General features: G+C 52.5%; 1 non-coding gene across 1 annotated transcript; it reads left to right on the top strand.

The window, feature by feature from the left end:
- Positions 1-9,434: 9,434 nt before the first annotated feature.
- LOC140902375 (uncharacterized) lies at positions 9,435-10,444 on the top strand. Its single transcript, XR_013634959.1, has 3 exons — positions 9,435-9,586; positions 10,065-10,136; positions 10,379-10,444. It is a non-coding gene; the product is annotated as an uncharacterized LOC140902375 (transcript).
- The last annotated feature ends 4,111 nt before the right edge of the window (positions 10,445-14,555 follow it).

Here is a 14,555-nt window from a genome sequence, read left to right as displayed (position 1 = left end):
CCGGTTAATATCAGACATGTGGAAGGATGGGGGGTGGGTCAGATTTTGGGTAACTCACTTCCTGTCTCTGGGCCTCAGTTTCCCACTGCCTGTCCTGCGTCTCTCTTGTCAGTTTTTTGGAGGTGGGAACTCAGCACCAAGTGATCAGGGAAGTGGGTCAGGTGCTGGACAGGACTCAGGAGCCCTGGGTTCTCTTTCTGCCACTGAGCGACCAGGCCCCGCTGTGTGCCTCTGTTTCCCCTCCCACCCTTTGTCTATTGAGACTAAGCTCTTGGGGGGCAGGGACTGTCTCTCACTCTGTACCTGTGCAGGATTGCGCCCCACTCTCAACCGGGGCCGGTAGGTGCTACCGTAATACACCTAATAAACACCACCACCTAGCACTTGTCAGCGGTGGATCTCAAAGTGCTTTACAAAGGAGGACAGTGAGGAAACGGAGGCATCCAGCGGGGAAGCAATTTCTCCCCGCACCCCCACATGCTTAGAAAAGAAAATAGCTCCCTGCCAAGGGGCAGAGAAGTGAAGCCCTGTCTTGGGTCAGAAACCATCATCTTCGAGCCAGAGACCGGTAATTTTCAATCTGGCGAAAGGTTAAGTATCGGCCGCCCTGCAGATCTGTAGGGAGGCCGTGGCACCTGTGGGTTTTTATTAACAATGTAGGGACGGCATAGACTCAGATGAGTGGGTGACACGAAATGATATGTTTACTTTAGCGAGCGCTAGGAGAAGCCGGCGGGGAACTGATTGCTGAAGTGCAAGCGAGGGGGTGCTCATCGCAAAGGGCAATGGGAGCTGCACATTCGAGCTGATGAGCTCTCAATAAAGAGCGAGCATGCGGGGAAAACCATCTCCCTGACAGCTCGGCGAGAGGCAGCCGCTTGATGAGCACCACGAAAGCCGGAGGGACAAGCGGCTGGGCTGAAAGTGATATTGATGATAGCGTCACAGAGGCGTAGCATGCCCGTCCCCCCAACAGCAGCCTGCTTCGGCTCAGCAAGAGGGGAGCCAGGCAAGAGAAATGAAGAGGGGTTGAAAAGAACAAGGCCATTCCGGGAGAGAAGAAATCAGAAGGAATGTGGCTAGAGGCATGTACAATCCAGAAAGGTAGCCGGGTGCCCCTGTTGGCCCGGATTATTGTCAAACAAGGCACTGATCACTCGTCAGAGTCGCGGGCTGCCCAGGGAAATTGAAAGGCAACTGATCGAAGGACCGCACCGTTAACCTGTGGAACTCACCACCACAAGATGTCACTGAGGCAGAGAGCTGGTATCCTCAGGACTGAACAGTGCGGCTGGGCTCACAACTTCCTGATCACTCCCATCTGGCTGGCAGATAGAGCAGGCTTATGTTCTTGCTGCGCCATGCACATCATGGGAGGTAGAAGCAAGGGCTACACATGTACCTAGATAGCAGGGTCACCCAGAGGTATGTCGGCTAGGATAAAAATGTATCGGGAACAAACACACTCCTAGAAGGGAGGCAGTGGACAGAGCACTGGTCTGAGACTCAGGACACCTGGGTTCTAGTCCACTGGTTTGTTCGGCAACCTTAGGCCAGTCACTTCCCCCCCTCTGTGCCTCAGTTTTCCCCACCTGTAAAATGGGGGTATCAATACCGGCCTCCTTTGTAAAGCCTCTTGAGATCTCCCCGCTGATAAGAGTGAGGGATTATTATTAGCTGGGCAAGAACTACCCTGCAGGCAGGTTTTGCAATATTTGAAACCAGCACCTGTCCCTCCAGAATGGGGGGGGGGGCTGTCTCCTGGAAAGCAGGGACGCTAGAAAAGATTTATTGACCATGGCAGACAAGCAGCTCAGCGTGAGGTCCCCGGGTGACGCTGGGGCTAGCAGGGCTGATGCCGTCCTGGGCTGTATACATGGTGTCAGCGATGGGATTCCACCTCTGCGCACAACCTTGATGAGACCAATACTGGGCTACTGCGACCAGCTCTGGGGACCGTGTTTTCAAATGGACGTTGAAGGCCTGTGAAGGGGCAGAGCAGAGCCACAAAAATTCTTTGAGGGTGGGAGAAAATGCCCGGTGGTGAGAGACTTCAGGAGCTCAGTCAAAGAGAAGAGACAGAGAGGTAAGTCAAGCCCAGTGTCTAAACACCTCCACGGGGAGAACCTATCGGAGACTAAAACTGCCCTTCAGTCTCACAGAGAAAGGCAGAACACGTGGCAATGGCTGAAGGTCAAACCCAGACAGATTCCCGCTGGAAATCAAGCCACGATTTTTCACAGTGCCGGCAATTAACCGTTGCAATGAACATCACGGGGAAGGGGTGAATTCTCCATCTCTGGAGTCAGATCCCAGCTGGCTGCCTTTCCGGAGGAGGTGCATTAGCCAAACTCAGCACCAAGGGGTCAGAATGAAAGTCTCTGATCTGTTACATGGGACAGGCACTAGAAGATCTAACAGTCCCTTCATGCCTTACAAATCTACCCGCCTAGAAAGTAAGACTCTGGGTTCAGGTGCATTTTCTGGCCTTCCTGCTCTATGACTTAGAGACATTTCTTTTTTCAAACCAAGTGATATCCCCCAAACCCTTGGCTGCCTTCTGGCCTTCAAACCCCTGAATCAATTCATCTGGCCCAGCTAGTCCAAAGGCCCATCTCTGACAGCGGCTGGTCTCAGCTGCGTCAAAGGAATCCTGTCCCTCTCTCGGCCTGTGGCCATGAGTTCCACAGGCTAATTTGGCCTGGTGTTTAAAAAAAACAAAACAGCTCTTCCTTCCATCAGCTTTAATCTGGCCACGTGTGGGTGGCCAGCATCGGTGGGCATGTCCACCAGTTTAGAGGCAACCGTTTCCATCAGATTTTCTTTTTCTAATTTCTGTTGGGATGTTATTGGGTTGGGGTGGGGCGGTTTTAGGGGGTTCTGTTCTGGTTTTTGTTTGGGGGAGGATTGGGGTTGGGTTTGTTGTTGTTTAAGTTTACAAAAAAAAAATTAAAAATCGACATCTCAGGCCTGTTTTATTGGGCACCGTCCCCTTCAAATGCCAGCTGGTTTCAGATTGCGCTGAACAGACTCACTGGTGTGAGACGCCCTTTCGCTGGGCGCTGCAGGGCCGCTTGCTGGCGGTTCCCACATCCTGCAGCTTGGGACACAGCACAGGTGCCAAAGGGACCCAGCTGTTCTCTGGGTCCTCGGCTGGGTGGTTTCTGCTTTAGACGATTCAAAACGGGGCCGCGTTCTGAGAATCGGCTGGGAATAAAGAAGACGACCGGGGGAGGGTTGACGCATTAGAGGAGCCACAAACCTAGGCTGAAACTCACTGGGGCAGGGACTGTCTTTCTGGTCTGGGTTTGTCCAGCACCTGATGCAGTAGCCAGGAACCTGCTGTAATATACCTAATAGCATCAAAAATGTACAGCACCTGGCACAATGGGGGCCTAGGCCATGACTGGGGTGTCTAAGAGCTACCGTAATACACCTAACAGACAATATTTGTTCTTCCAATAATTTACATCCCACATGCAAAAAAATATAATCTAAGATCTAAGATCGGGGGAGGGAGGGATAGCTCAGTGGTTTGAGCATTGGCCTGCTAAACCCAGGGTTGTGAGTTCAATCCTTGAGGGGGCCATTTAGGGATCTGGGGCAAAAATTGGGGATTGGTCCTGCTTTGAGCAGGGGGTTGGACTAGATGACCTCCTGAGGTCCCTTCCAACCCTGATATTCCATGATTCTATGATCACTCAGATATTCCCAAACTTCCCAGATTCCAGAAGATCCTGCACTTGTGCTAGGGCCCAGCGGTAGATTTTCTGCCGCTTTGAGCCGGGGCCTGGGAGTCTGGGGTTGAAATGGCCAAGGATTGTATAAGACAGGAGGTCAGAGGAAACCCTAACTCTCGGCTTGGTGGGGTGGGACATAAGGCGTGACAGAGACCCAGCTCCGGGTAATGCACCCAAATCTATCCATGCAGGAAACTCTGAGCGAGGTGGGAGTATGCTGCTTCCCAGTCCTTGCATTAGAACCCAGGAGCCCTGGCTCCCAGCCCCCGTCCCGCTCTAACCACTGGACCCCACTCCCCTCCCAGGGCTGGGCATAAACCCAGCAGTCTAGGCCCCCCACTCCCACTTTAACTACTAGGCCCTACTGTCTCCCAGAGCTGAAATTTGAACCCAGCAGTCCTAGCTCCCAGCCTTCTGCACTGACCACCAGATCTTGCTGCCCCCTGGAGCTGGGAGAACCCAGGAGTCCTGGCTCTCAACCTTCAGTGCCAGCTGCTATTCCACCCCTCTTCCTGATATAAAGTCTCTCCTAGATCTGTATAAAGTGGAGGCTGACGCAAAAAAACTGGCCCCAAACTTTGGGGGCAAATTGGCATCCGGATCCTAATTTCATGTCCAACTCCTGGTCCCTATCACAGGCCAAACCCACCCCCACCCCTCCGAACCTCAGATCTCCCAGCACCTCTGACCCAAACAAGCGGGGCCTGCCCCAGCTGCTGCGGCTCAAACTCTGTCCACCCTGCCTCCAGCACCTTGCTGACTTTTGCCCCTTGGCGTCAGCACAAAATCTTTTCGTGTGCCCCCACCAGACACGAGTCCCCATGACTCCCCCCGGTTCTGTGCAAACCAGAGTGAAAACCACGCAGCAAAGCAAACTCAGGATTTCGTGAGCAGGGGGAAGTCCTTTTTACTTCCTCCTGATGTGGTTTCCGTTTGGTCGAGACCTCAGAAACAGAGAGGCAAGTTTATGCTAATGTTGTACAAAACCTCCCCAAACCCTACCTCACTTAGCCAGGATACTATCTGGTGGTTCCTCTCCAGAGATCATTCCCTTGCAACCCTGTTTGCACGCACCTGCCTAACCTTTCCATTTTTCCTTTCCAAACGTGAGCACTAAGGATTCGCCCCGTGCGCCAAAAGCAAAACCACGTTTTCTTTTTTGCAAGGTTACAAACAGAAAACGTCCAGGGCATAAAAGCCATGGCAATGGGGCAGCAGAGACAAAGTCAGCAGCGAAAAGCAGGTGGAAAGAGATCACAGCATCCAGAGGAATTGAACCACCATCCTGGCAGTTGCTCTCACAGGTACGGCTTTTTCAGACCTTAGGGCTGATCCCAAGTTTTCTGTCGAAACTTCAATGCGAGGGGAAAATGGGGGAGGAAGGGTTTGCCTGGATGAAAGATTTCACAGAAGGCACCTGCTTTCCACAGAAACGTTCCCGTTTTCTCGGGAAAACCGAAACCAGACTTTTCGGGGCTGCAAAAGGTTTTCATTTTCGGCTTTAACTTTTCCAATTTTCTTCTGAACACGTTCAGGGTTGTGGCCTACATTTTTTAGATTCTGCCCTAAAAAAAGAAATCTGCTTTTGGTCTCGAATGATTTTGCTTTTGGCAGTTTGGGGCCTAAAACGTTTGGCGTTTCAGCTCAAACTTTTCAGGTGCTGGCAGCTTTTGGCCTAAATCTCTTTGGCCTTCACCAGTTTTTGATCCGAAGATTTTGGGTTTCTGCTCTTTAACAAAAAGCGTCCAAATTTTCTGCAGAAAAAAATCCTCTATTTTCCAGCCAGCACTCAGATTTCTTTAGGTCACTTACAACCTGGTGAAAACGTAAGCTGCTGAAATGTTTTGGCCAACTTTTGGTGCCTCAGTTGCCATTGGGTGAAAATCTCCTCCCTCACTTCAAATGAAGAAAGTTTCTGGTCCTTGAAGTTGTGGAGAAGAGGCTGAATTTATACCAGCTGGGGATCTGGCTTCACTGACTTCAGTGGAGTTACGGCCAATTACCACCAGCTGGTGGTCTGGCCTTACAAAGTCAGGACAGTATTAACCCATTTTAGAGAAGGGAAAACTGAGGTACTGAACAGTGACACAACTCAGCTCCCAAGTAACACTGTAGCACTGAGATAGGACCAAGCCATCGTGATTCCTTCGGCTGCATTGTAGCCCCTGGATCATATTCCTGCCTTGTGCTAATCTCCCCATTACTCAATTTGCTGATGTAAATGTTGTTAAAAAATAATTGAAATCCAAACTGCGCCTGGCAATGAGCGACTTCACTGGGCAGACACCGATGAGTCCCATAATTAAACAGCCACATGGTCCATCTAGCCCAGTGTCTTGTCTTCCAACAGAGGCCACCAGATGCCTCAGAGGGAAGGAATAGAACAGGGCAATTATCGAGTGATCCATCCCCTATCGTCCACTCCCAGCTTCTGGCAGTCAGAGGTTCAGGGACACCCAGAGCATGGGGTTGCATCCCTGAGCATCTTGGCTAGTAGCCATTTATGGATCTGTCCTCCAGGAACTTATCTCATTCTCTTTGAATACTGTTATAGTCTTGGCCTTCACAACATCCACTGGCAATGAGTTCCACAGGTTAATTGTGTGTGGTGTGAAGAAGTAATTCCTTTTGTTTGTTTTAAACCTTCTGCCTATTAATTTCATTGGGTGACCCCTGGTTCTTGTGTTATGAGAAGAAGTAAATAACCCTTCCTTATTCACTTCCTTGTTCACTTTCTCCGCACCAGTCACAATTTTATAGACTATCATATCCCCCCAATCTGGTCGTCTCTCTTCCAAGCTGAAAAGTTCCAGTCTTTTGAATCTCTCCTCATACGGAAGCTGCTCCATCCCCTAATCGTTTTTGTTGCCCTTCTCTGGACTTTTTCCAGTTCTCGTATCTTTTTGAGATGGGGCGACCCGAATGGCATGCAGGATTCAAGGCGTATTCATCCATCCATTCCCCACGCACTCCCTTCTATCTAGCCAGCCATCCCTCCCTCCCTCCCCACAAACCCATATAACCCACCCGCCCTTCAGTTCCTTGGAGTTCAATAGAAGTCAACTCCGACCATTAGGTCCATGGGCAAAAATGATCCTTTCATTCTGAGAGCCGAATGATCGTACCCCTGCAATTTCTGTGCTGCAAACACCTGCCAAGCGTGATGTAGAATGGCCGTAACACACAAGGCAAGCAGCCAACTAAATTGCTGCGACTTGAGGAGTGAAGCCATCCCGCCTCGTTGGTATTAATTAGAAACAAAACCTAGCGGCGTGTTTATGCAAGCCGGCTTAGCGGAGACAAAATTGCTTCTTTTCCCGAGGAAGCGTTCGTTAAGCGCCATGGAACCCAGCTGGATGTTTAATTATACGCCCCGCGTCAGAGACTTCCTCACACGAGTCGGCCCCATCTGTAACGCAAACAGTCTCCGTAGACGCCCCAACAACGTGTGTGAGGTTTGCCACACAGGGAAACTCTCTCGCTTTGGGCCTGGCATTCAGCGTGTGGGCGATCACAGAATGGCAGAGATTGGGTGCATTTCAAGAACTAGAAACCAGACACCCCGAAGCCAAGGGGAAGCTGGTCGGCAGATCATTACGGAACACGAATATTCACGCTCGGGGCAAGAAGGGAGCGAGGTGACTGGGAGATCGTTGCTCTCCGGGGCAGGGACCGGCTTGTTCTGTGTGTTCGTAGGTCACCTGGCACAACGGTAGCCTGGGTGCTACCATAATACACCTGAGAGCAATAACATTTCCACCCCCAGCACAGTGGGGTCTTGGTCCAGGGCTGGGGCTCCTTGATGGTGTGAGAATACAAAATAAATAAATAGGGCTGTCCCAGAGTTCAGGGCAATACAGCCTAATGGCCAAAGCCTATGCAATGGCCTTTAGCAGCCCAATTCATTTCCCTGCCCGTTGGCAGTGTCCATGGCAGGTTGGATGGGGTAGGGGGACCCGGGCCCATCCTTCTGCACCAGGTCTCGACCCAGGGCCCTAGGGAACCGACGCCTCGCTGCTCAGTCTCGGTCGTCCCCCTCCCCAGGTCGCTTCCTACCCTTTCTTCCAACGCGGGGGTCTCTCGGCCTCGGCGGCCGGCTGGAGGGGTCTGTTAAGAGTCCAACCCAGGATACACGTCTGCGTTCATTAGCTGCCATGCTCGAGCTGGGCTGTTCCCTCTTATCCGCTGGTCCCCGTGGGAGCATGCCCAGCAGGGCAAGGGGGTATGTGGCTTCCTCGGCCCACAGCGTGGGGTTAACCCCCTCCGGCCCAGTGTGGGGTAGGTACACCCCGTCCCCCACCGCAGTTCAGCCCCACTCCGCTCCCAGGCCTAGGTGCCACTTGAGTCTCAGGTCAGGTGCTGAGGCCCTTGGGTGTAGGGTGGAGGATCTGGGGCTGAGCTCGTCAGAAAAGCTGGCCCCAGTTGAAGGTGCAGAGCCAGTGGAAAAATCTGGCCAGCAGCTCTTGCTGAATGGCTCTGGCTCTCCTGCTCCACCGGGGCGAGTTTGACCCTGGAGGAGAACCGCTTGCCTCTTCTAGTGACTAGTTCTGCTAGAGGACAAGGACCTATCGCTACCCCCACAGCTAATGATGTCACTCCTTCAGGGCACGTCCACACTGCCCGCGAAGCTCAAGCTCTGACTCGTGTTTGAGCCCATGCCCGCCTCCCGTCCACACACAAACCAGTCTGACTCGGGTCAGCAAACACGCAGGCTCCAGGCCCTTGGACAGGAGGGTGGGTCAAAGCCACAGTGGCCTTTTGCAGCTCAGACTGCAGCCCCAGCTCAGAAGGTCCCTGTAATGCAGTGTGGATGTGTTAGCACGCTGCCAGACTGGATCGAGCAACTGAAAGCCCAGGTTTACAATGCAGTGTGGACGCTCCAGCATGGGCTTCAAAACCCCAAGTTCAGAAGCCCGGGTCCCCCAGACCCAGATTAGCATACAGAAGAAGGGTATGACACTGGCTAAGGCATGCGGCTGGAGTGCAATTCCCTGCTCTGCCACCCCCTTCCAGTGTGACCCTGGAGGAGTCACGCTGCCACTCTGTGCCTCAGTTTCCCCATCTATAAAAGGGGATAACAGCACTTCCCTCCCTTGCTTCTGTGTCGTGAGGATCAGTGCGGGTGCTGCTCAGATACTATAGGAAAGGTCAGACACAGAAGGATGGCAGCTAGTTCAAGTGGAAGCAATCTGGACTGGAGGTTCTGGTCCAAAGTTTGCTGTTGATGGTCCAAGCATGATTACAGCGGGGCTCCCTTGTGTGAACAATGGTGGGGGGTTCGATTTGTTGGGGGGAAAAGTTTTAAATAAGAAAGAAAATAGTTTCAGGTCAAACCAAAAAGGAAATTTTTCCAAATTTGGAGCCTATTGAAAAGTCTAAAAAAAAATAAATGAACGAATTTGGAGTCAAACAAAGGCTTCACTTCCATTCTGACCATTTTGGATTGTTCTTGAAATAAAATGGGAGGATATTTGAAAAACAAAGTCAGCCCAAATCCAAAATCAACCGTCAAAACTTTTGATTTTTTTTGACCAAATCAATTCGACCAAACTGACACAAATTGGCAAAAACATTCTGGGGTCACCAGATCCCCCCACCCCAAAAGTTTTGGCTGAAAAATTTCTCTCTGCCCTAATATTGTGTGGTGAAAAGACCATACTTAGGAGACTTTTTTTGTTTTTTCAGGCGCAGTCACTATGAGCCGGACCCTGCTAGTCTCAGCTCTCCTGCTGGTATTGGTGGAAACTTTCGCCGAAGGGGCTCCAGCAAAGAATTGCCAACTTTCCCAATACAGATCCCTTCTTCCCCAATATATCCAAGCCTTCAAGGACTTCAGGGATAAATATGTGAGTAGAGGCAACTCTTGGGGGAGACATGAAACCGTTGTCCCCATCCCTCGTGATCTGAAGAGTTAGCACAAGGGATGGGGGTAACTCCAGAACTGGAGCCAAATTGTAAATTTCATGCTGTCCCTGGCAGTTTCAGCGAGATACAGAAGGAACTGATTGCCACTTCCTGTCCTAAACAGTGGTGCCAGCCACTGCCATGTTCTGCCCCAGAGGTGGCTGCATCTCAGCACCAGGTGACAGATCCCTGCATTAACATCCCCACATCCCAGCCCAGAGGCGGCTGGATCTCAGCACCAGCTGAGGGATCCCAGTCCCACGACCCACCCCAGAGACGGCTGCATCTCATGGGTGGCTGCCGAGAATGAAGTCACTCTAGGGTAAAGTGCGACCCTGCGTTGCTCTGATGCCCGAATGGAGGAAGTTTCTCTGCATGGCCCAAGGAACGACTAACCACCCACGTTGCCTTACCCCACAGGGAAAGACGATCCAGGGCGCTGTCATGAACTGCTCCGACAAGATTTTCAGCCACAAGCTGGACCAGCTGCCGGTGAGAGACCCCACGCCGGAGACACGTGCCCTCTCCCCCTCTCTGCCCCATCCCACCCTTCCCCCTCCCTTCCTCCCACCCTTCCCTCTTCCCCACGCCCTCCATCCCTCTGCCCCCCGATTCCACTCTCTTCCTCTTCCCCCCACCCCCATGCCTGGCCAATCCCCCGGACCTGCCCTCTGACCCCAGCCCTGAGGGTCCCCTGCTGCCCCACTCAGACATCCCTCTGCTGTGCCCCCCAGGCATGTCAAAACTTGGTGGTGCTGGAGAAGAAAGTGGATCTGACCATCAGGGTCATTCAGAACCTCTCCCCCTCTCTGCCCCATCCCACCCTTCCCCCTCCCTTCCTCCCACCCTTCCCTCTTCCCCACGCCCTCCATCCCTCTGCCCCCCGATTCCACTCTCTTCCTCTTCCCCCCACCCCCATGCCTGGCCAATCCCCCGGACCTGCCCTCTGACCCCAGCCCTGAGGGTCCCCTGCTGCCCCACTCAGACATCCCTCTGCTGTGCCCCCCAGGCATGTCAAAACTTGGTGGTGCTGGAGAAGAAAGTGGATCTGACCATCAGGGTCATTCAGAACCTCAGCGAGCCCGAGCTGGTCAGGAGTGCGTCCGGGCCCCTGGAGATCCTGGCGAGCATCGAGGAGGACCTGAGGAGCTGTGTGAGTACCAGCACTGACGACCACCACAGGGATGCAGCCACCTCTGGGGTGGGACATGGCAGCTGTTTATACAGGGATCTCTTGCCTGGCACTGACATGCAGCCACCTCTGGGGTGGGACACAGAAGCTGTATATACAGGGATCCCTCGCATGGCGCTGAGATGCAGCCCTGCCGCGTTGGTTCAGAGATTTTAAACAAGGCTGTCCCAGCCTAGCTGCCCTCTCTGTCCCCACGTCCCCCTGCAGTGGGATGGGATATAGCAAGCTTTGGATTTCCTGTCCCAAATGTTTGCCCCGTTCCCCACCTCAGAGGCTGCTGCCTTTCAGTGGGGGGGTTTTGTGGATTCCTGAACTCGGGGCTAGCTTCCACTCCCAGTCACAGCAAAGTGACTCCCTGGTGCTACGCCTGGCCCACAGCAGTGCGTCACGGAGCACAGAATCCGGTTTGTAACGAACATACGAGTCTCCAGGATGGATCAGAGCTGAGGACGGTCTAACCCGGTATCCCCTCACTGACAGCAGCCAGCATCCTCATCACTCATACCCAGGGATGAGTTTAAACCTGGAAGCAGGAACCCCAGTTTCCCTGCCAAAAATCTTAAAATTAGCATTAGCTCTTATAACACCGGCAATTCTTGTGCTCCTTAGAAACACCCCTTCCTAAAGCTTGCTAAATTCCTGCCAGGCACAGCACCACCTTCCCCAGTCTGTCCTCATGCTAGCTGCTGCCTAAGTTTCCCCTCCCCCATGAGCTTTTCCAGCCCTATATAGAAAACACCTGCCCTTCCCAGCTGGGGCTTATCATAGACCAGGTTGGCAGGCCCCAGGCTCTTAAAGGGGCAGGCCACCCCGTTACACTGAGCTCGCCAACTTCCTGTGGCAATGAGTTCCACAGGCCAATTGCATGTCACGTGAAAACATATTTCTTTTGATCCCTTTAAGGTGAGCTGAAGGCAGCTTCTTCCAGTGCTATGAGTATATGGATTATATTTACACACACACACAGAGTAGGAAACTCACAACTACCGCTCCCTTCTAATATACTCACGCAAGTGGTGGTGGCTTTATATCACATGGGTGTAGCTAAAACATATCCCAGCATGTCTCCGCGTTGTCCGTGTAATAACCTCCAAGCTGGACTGTCACCCAGCTTTGACCCCACAACCTTCTGCACACCCAAACCCTCTTGCGCCCAAGCTGGGGAACTAGCTCTGGCCGCTGGGCACCTGTACGCACACTCACACACGCTTCTTTTCCAGTGAAATCCAACGTGCCGCAAGCCAACCGGGAGGGAATTGGAAGCAGGCAGTTTGGCTTTTCCGGAGGCGCAAACGCCCAGCCGGAGCCTGGGGAGTCTCTGGGTGGGAGAAGGCTGGTGCCATGCAACGAGCGGCAGGCCGAGAACAGCTGCTGGCTGCCCTCGGCACACCAGAGCGGGGGGCCGTTTGTAACTCGTTCTGCCCCGACTTTCAGATCCAGCTGAAGGGCCTGGATCACGATGCTGCTGGGCCGCCGCCCATCCTCGCCAAATGGCTACGGAAATCCCTTGCCGGAAAAAGTGAGGTGAGGATGTGGGGGCGGCACCCCGGGCCTTTGCCCTATGGGTCTGGGTTTGTACAGCGCCTAGCGCCGGGCATCTGGGGGGGTCCTGCACCGTGGCCAGGGCACATGGATGCTACCATAATCCACCTAATAGCAATACAAATATATAGTGCCTGGCACAAGAGGGTCCTGCTCCATGGCCAAAGTGCCTAGGTGCTACCGTAATACACCTAGTAGCTATACACATGAACAGCACCTAGCGCCATGGGGGCCTGGTCCATGGCAGCTACCGTAATGCACCTAGTAGCAATAAGAACGTACAGCACCTGACATAATGGGGTCCTGCTCCATGACTGAGGCTCTTAGGTGCTACCCTAAGTCCACTGTGGATAAATCCCTGGTCAGTTGCACACTGGGGCATCGGGGCCAGTTGAGATGAGGTGGGGGAGGGACATCCTGAGCCGCTGAGAAGGAAAGACACCGCTGGGATAGTAGTGAACTCTGTGCACATCTGTACATGTTCACATGTCTGTACCCGCACACACCACTGCCCTCTGCTGGCTCGAGTCAACAACACTACAACCCTGTGTCCTAGCCCTTCTAGTGCTGACAGGTAGCGGCGATTCTCCTTTAGCCCAAGTGACCCGAGTTCTATCCCCTGCCGCCGCCACGCAGCCCCAGCGCTCCGTGCCAGGCTCTGAATCCACGGCTGTGACAAGCTGTAATGCCCACTTGCTATTTCTCTGGTCCCAGGAGTCTGCCAGATGCCTGGAGGGAGGTCTGATCTTCAACCTCTTCCATCTACTGAATGAAGATCTGAAGAATGTTGCCTACAAGTTCAACGAGTCCTGCCATTGAAACCCTGCTGCTGTCAACCTGCCCTGCTGCCGCGAGACCAGACATCTACACAACTGAATGGGGAGGAGGTGGGGGAAGAGAAAGTCTGGATGGGACCGTCTATATTTTTAAGTATTGTATTTATTACGTACCAGGAGAAGATCCTGGCTGATGACTGGCTGGAAAACAGTCACACAATGTAGCTTTCTCCTGGCTCACCTTCTCAGGTCAATGTCAACCCCTCAGATTGCATCTGTGGGTTAGCAGATCCTGCCGGCCTCCTCGGAGATTTACTAGCCGTTCCCTTGGCTAATTTCCTCTCCTTTAAGAAATTACGGCCTAACGTTTTCGAAAGGGACTCGCGATCAGCGCTGGTCAAAGCACGGCCAGTTCCGTGGCTTTTTATCCCGGATTTGCAAACTCACTCTGAAGCAGGTGGACAGCGTTGTTGGATTTTCAAACTGTTGGATTTTCAAAACTCGTGATTCTGACATTTCCAGTATTTCTCAATGTTTTCATTTAGACGGTGCTGGTTTCTGCTCACTGGTGAGTGAACACAGCTGGTTTCTGCTCACTAGTGAGCGAAATTCAATCCTGTGTAGAAGGCGCGCACGGCTACCCAGGGGGTGAATTTCACTCCTGCAGAAGAAATTCTGCATTCGTGTTTTGAGGTTCAATCTGCCGTCCCTGGCTGCAGCACTGTTACAGAATTGTGTGTCTTATTTATGTAATTTATTTTCAGTCCCTGGAATTAGCGGGGTAATTGTTGAAACTGGAGTTTGATTAGATATTTATTTATTCACGGTTCGTCATCTATGACTTAGATCATCTGTTAAGAGAGACCTTCCATCCGACATGGTGCAATGAGCCGACTTGTGTGTGTGTGTGCAATGCTGCCCCCTCTGCTGGGGGGATTGAGAACTGCTCAGACATATGTCATGTGCCCTGTACCGCTAATGGAGGGGGTATTTTAATAATTATTTATTATGTGAGTGGCAGGGAGCCTGTGATTTCAGAAGGGGGGAGAGAATCTGAGCTCTCTGCACTGTGCCATTTTGAGTGATGATGGGAGACATTTCGCTTGGTCCTCGAGCCTTTTCCTATTGCTGTGTTGTGCCTTATGTCAGTGTTAATAAAAGGGCTGGTTAAAAAAAAAAAGACCACGTATTTCTTGTCATCTGCATCGCCCTAGGGCTTGGGCCAGGCTGGGAGAGCAGTTCCATTTGCATCATTCTTGGGGCTTTCTAACGCCATCCCCAAAGCAGCTGCAGAAGGAAAAGACACGGGGCAGCTTTGAATAAGACACGGTGGTACAAGGACCAGCAGGGATCAAACCCACCACCTCTGGGTCTTGCCGCTCTGGAACAAGGCCCAGCCAC

The sequence above is a fragment of the Lepidochelys kempii genome, chromosome 23, assembly GCF_965140285.1.
Source record: "Lepidochelys kempii isolate rLepKem1 chromosome 23, rLepKem1.hap1, whole genome shotgun sequence".
Classification (NCBI taxonomy): domain Eukaryota; kingdom Metazoa; phylum Chordata; order Testudines; family Cheloniidae; genus Lepidochelys; species Lepidochelys kempii.
Note: the sequence above shows the minus strand (reverse complement) of the source record. Positions and strands in the feature narration are given on the sequence as shown.